The 5287-nt window shown below is 41.3% G+C and overlaps 1 long non-coding RNA gene across 1 annotated transcript; it reads left to right on the top strand.

Moving 5' to 3' along the window:
• The first annotated feature begins 447 nt into the window (after positions 1 to 447).
• On the top strand, positions 448 to 3010 carry LOC311437383. The gene is made up of 2 exons (XR_014693432.1): positions 448 to 521; positions 1630 to 3010. It is a non-coding gene; the product is annotated as an uncharacterized lncRNA (long non-coding RNA).
• Positions 3011 to 5287: the final 2277 nt, after the last annotated feature.

The following is a 5287-nucleotide window of genomic DNA, read 5'->3' as shown; positions in this document are numbered from 1 at the left end:
ACCAGCTTCTTTTTAAATAAAAAAAAACAAGCATGTTGATTTATTCATAATTACTGTGGATAGATATTTTTGTCAATCAAACATAACAGGTATGCATTGTAGAACAACTCCATAAGGAGTTGAGAGGATGCAACTCATTAAAAACAAACAGGTCACTGCATTTAGGCAAGAATAATGAACTGCAAAAACAAAAGGTGAGGAAGGACAAGCTAAGTAACAGCATGGCAGAAAAAGATTTGGATGTTAGCATACATCATAGGCTGAATGGGAGTAAATAATGTCATGCAGCTGTGAAAAAAAAAGCAAACACTTATTGCAATTTTTAGCCAGTGGTATCACCTACAAAACATCTACCAATTCTTCAGCTCTCCTTCAAGATGTTTATGCCCCAGCTGGGATGCTGTGCCCAATTTGGGGTACTTTAAGGAAAGTATGGTCCTATCGGGGAAAAACAAACAAACAAACAACAAAAACAACAGAGGAAGACACCAGTGATTACCAAGGCTCATGGAAGTATAATTGTAAGTAAAGGCTAAAGAAATCATCTTAAGTTTAGACTGAGCTTAATCTGAACAGCTGAATATCAGAGAAAAGAAAACGAAGAGGTAAAACAATACAAATACATAGAAAGTAATTTCAGTAAGAGGAACAAACTGCTTTCTGTGTTCTTTTCATTTTGCTTTCATAACTGTTTGCTCATCACTTTTGAAGTACTGCTTGGAAATCAACGTTACCCAAATACTACTAAGTACAGTCTTTGCACTACTACCATTTTCTCGGTGCATTATAAATACACTTAAGAAATACAATTTGGGAAAGGCAAGGCAGAATGGGAAAAAATTCTTTTCCATGATTGCAGATTGCTCTCCTCCTCTGAAGCAGCTGCTGTCAGAAATTGTTTTCAACGAACCTTCACCTCACCTCTGTGCTGAATGAGCCTACAGAAAAAGCTGGCACGAGCTTGATTTGAAATGAAATAACTCCCATTTTGGAGTGGACTGTGTGATGAAGATGTAGTTATAAAATAAATAATGATTCAGCTCTAACTTTCAATTTTGTCCTTATTAAGTTGCTCAACCAGGTGTTGAAGCCAATAGAATTTGCTTTTTCCCCTGTTGGAAAGCTATTTTGAGTGCAGCGTGACTGAAGAACAGCCACTTATTAGCTGCTCGGCAGTGCTTTCGGCTTTTCTGCTAGAATCCCCCGCAATTGCTCAAACAACACTTTTGCCAATACTCATCTAGCTCAATCAGTACCTATAACACTGGGGTATGAAATTATGCAGTGGTTGCGGTGGTGGTAAGTTGCCTGCTGTTTAACATCTCTGTTTCATGGCCTGGTGCTGGGAGGGATGCAATGCTGATTTTGAGCTTCAGTTTGTATTTAATTCTTTCTCTCTTCACTCTATCCACTTGAATTCCCCTGTAGTTTCAGTGCAGTATGCATCCTGGCAGAAATTCCTGAATAATGTTGCAGAGTTGCCATGGTTTGTGCTGGAGATATCTTTCCTTCAGCGATGAGGGATGTAATCCTTCTGCATCCCAACTGGACTGTGAGGATTAATTAAAGTTTGCAATGCGCTATGAGTTCCTTGCATGCTATTCAAGTGGAAATTATTGTTTGTTACAGCCAGTCTGAATGCCATCTGGGATTTCCATGTTAGTGTTGCAGCTCTGTTGTGCGTCACCAAGCTGGAGCTGGTACCATGAACGAAAGATTAGCACTGCACTCTGTTGTTGTGTATTTGGTGCTGTGTTCAGAGCCTACTTAAGGACAAATACTTCATGAGAAGCTGAACTCAGGACACTGGCACTCCGTGGGCTTTTCTGTAGATTGAAGCCTGCAACATCCCTTTCCTTTTGCTGTGTGCCCACTCTGCTACAGGCTGGATCCAAACAACAGCAGATCCCTTCAACCTTCTCCACCACCACCCTTGCCAGCTTTGAGAGACTGTGCAAGAAATGATGGTGGAACTGGGCTCTGCACTTTGCAAGAGATGCTTTCTCCCATGCAACAGAATTGTACCTTTCTGTTGCATCTAAATCCCTCAGGGACATGGCAGAAGGGATTGATCTTAACTGAAACCCAAGCACAGTGATTCCGTAATATTCTTGTATGCTTTTAACACCTACAGAAATGACCCTAAAACTTGCTTTGCTAATTTGCAGGGCCAAATGAATGTCTGTGAACTAAACAGCACAGCCATGATTTGTTACTCTGCTTTTATTACCCAGCTTTAGTTCAGCTCAGAGCGCATTTTAAAACACACCCATGTGCCTTCAATCTTTGCAAGCACCAACAAAGAAACCGAGTTTAAATTACTGTGGGAACTCCCCCGGTATCCTGACAGATGCTCATTATTGACAGAGAAAATGACATAAAATGTAACCACCCAGTTTGCTTCTGAGGATTCCCTGCAAAAGATCAGCTAACAAACAGTTTGAAATTCACTTCCTAGCTGAAGGAGTCTTTTTTGTTTCTTACACAAATAAACCAGGAGGATTGGCTTTCCAAAAAGGGTGCTATTAAAGAGGTACAAATATAGAACTCTCCCCATGCTATTATTGTTAATATTATCATATAACTTGGCATAACTTGGCAGATTTCAATCTTAGAGTTAAGACTCCGGTGCTGAGTGCTAAATAAACACTTGCCAAAAGTTAGATGCTGTCCCAATGAGCTTCCTGTGCCCTCCCTCCCCCACAGCATCAGCCTTTGAAGCGTCCCCTCTGGTTTTGTGAACAAGCACCAAATGGAATTGGCAGGAATTCCATTGGTTCTTCATTGGGGACATTACAACAAATCTGTCAAAAGCAAAGTTAAATAGAAAAATGTAGGAGACAAAACAGAGGAGCAAAGCAAAAGAGGGGATGGAGAGGAGCAAAAGGGGTACATGAATGTAGAAAAGAACAGACAGAGGACAAAGGAAAAAAAAAAGGCAGATTTGGGGAGAAGAAATTATGGGAGAGACATGAGAAAGACGGAGAAGGAACTGGGAATGAAAATGAAAGAATGACACAGGAGAAACTGGCATTAAATTTTTTATTACGAGATAAGTGTAATTTATTGTCATTATAGCTCCTTTAATTACCTTTCAACCTTTTTTTTTAATGATGCCCATATGTTGATTGTAACAGGGTTTTATGACTTTTGTTCTCCCACCTTTCCCATGGCTTACATTCCTACTTTAATTACTAGATTGACATCAGATGCCTCGCCTAATGTTTTTGCACCTATTCGTGGTGATGCTGCACTTGGGGAAGCAAAAACACCTGCCTGTCCTGGTCGAAGGCTACTTGCTGTTCTTGAGGATCTCCACCAGATGGCAAACCCGGTATTTTTGTGGAGTTTCCAGGCCACCTTTAGATAATAATTCACCCTAGGGGGAGTAGTAACAACAGATCTTTTACTGCATAGATTAAACATGGTGATTAAAAATCACTGAGTAGATTCTATGTGGGAAAACGTGTATTTCCTGGGAATAATAACAAAACAGGAAAATAAAAGATTTAGTTACAAAATGGTAATGCTATTGGGAAAACACAATGTTCACTCTCGTCTCTGCAAATCTCTATACGAGCAATGCAAATCTCAAGATTCTCTGAGATAGTATTACTACTTTTTCAGTTGAAATAAGATTTTATGGAGAAAATAATGTTTTCTCATGTTTAATCTCTAAAATTTTTGTGGCTAACCCAGGCCTCTTCAGTCTGAACATAATCCAAGTTAAGTAAATCAGAGGCAGTTACAGTAAGATATAATTTCTTAGTCTGTGTAATTACAAACATAAGAAGTACAATGAGGTTTGTTCTCACTTTTTCCCTCCAACATGCCCTTACAACAAAGATTGTAATTATGAAGACAATCACTGATTTTCTTCCCTTACCTCTGTGGGGTTTATGTACCATTTTAACCACATTGCTTCAAGAAACTGATTTCATCACTGAAACTTGGTTGCACATACATAATTATATAGGATGAAAAAATGCAAGGAAGCCAATCAACCAAAAGAGGCTGTATCTAGATGGCATTTGTAATAAATTAATGTATCAGTACACAGGCTTTGTACACACAGGCCACATATCTGACATTATAAGACACTCAGCGTTCTTTATCACTCAATTTAACATTGCACTGCCCCTTCATGTAGTGCGCTGTATCTGCTGAAAGACCTACAGGAGGAAAAAGGCAATAAAAAAATTGCCTTTAGCTTCCTCCAAGAAACTGGCCTCTTGACTGTGCCCAACAAACAGCCTATGTCAAGAGACTGTTTAGGGACTACTTAAAAAAAAAAAAAAAAAAAAAAAGGAAAAAAAAAAAAAGCTGAATTTACCCTTCTTTTTTAAGAACAAAATGATTTCTTTCAGATTTGGCTTATTTTCTATCAGCAGGAGGAAAGAAAGGATTATTTATTTCTTTCGTAGTTCTGCAGGTTGACCCAAATTTTACTTCCAACAGAGGAACTGTTGATCGTGATGACAAAGAATATTAGAGCCTTTTTCTAATGCTGCCTGGTTGAGCTACATCTGGCATCAACGATATTTGTTCAATGGCTCCCAATCAATTATATCCTGTAGTACTCATTTTTCTGAGCATCAAGACAAGTAAAAAGATGAGGCTGTTCCCACTCCATGTAGATGAGATGGTAGTGTGAAAAAAGTCAGCGCTATATTTGGAGTGTTCCTAATTGCACTGTTCTATTTCCAGCTGCCGAAATCTGCACTAGAATTTTAATTAAGGGCTAAATTCATGCAGCAGATCCTGACAACAGGAAACAGTTATGTTATTTAAATAGGCTTTGCAACGATCAGATTTTATCTCCCAAGGCAGCTCTCAGATGAATATGGAAGCGGCTTTTGTTCTTCTGGCAAGAACCGCGATCACACGCAGAGAGCCGAAGGAGGTCACATCCTCGGCTGAGGAAAAGCCATTAAAGCTGTGGCAGCTCCCCAGACGATGGCTGGGGCTCAGAAATAAATAAATAAATAATAAAGCTGCCTTCTTGCACACAGCCGGCCGGGAGTGCCCCGACACGAGGCAGAAGCAGGCAGAGACCCGGCGTGGGAGCGGGGACCTCCCCTCAGGGCGCCCCCACAGCGATGGAACCCGGGGCCGCGGCGCCTGCGCCCACAAAATGGCGGCCGCGAGGCCCCGTCCCCAGCTCCGCGGCGCCCCCAAATGGCGGCCGGCAGCGCGCCGCGCTGCGGAGGCCGCAGCGCCGAAGTGCGCGTGCGCGAGACCGGCTCCTCTCCCCTCCCTGCCGCTGAGCGAGCGCATGCGCAGACGA

Source organism: Aythya ferina (assembly GCF_964211825.1).
Source record: "Aythya ferina genome assembly, chromosome: 5".
Classification (NCBI taxonomy): Eukaryota; Metazoa; Chordata; class Aves; order Anseriformes; family Anatidae; genus Aythya; species Aythya ferina.
The sequence above is the reverse complement of the archived record's forward strand: the minus strand, read 5'-3'. Positions and strand labels throughout refer to the sequence as shown.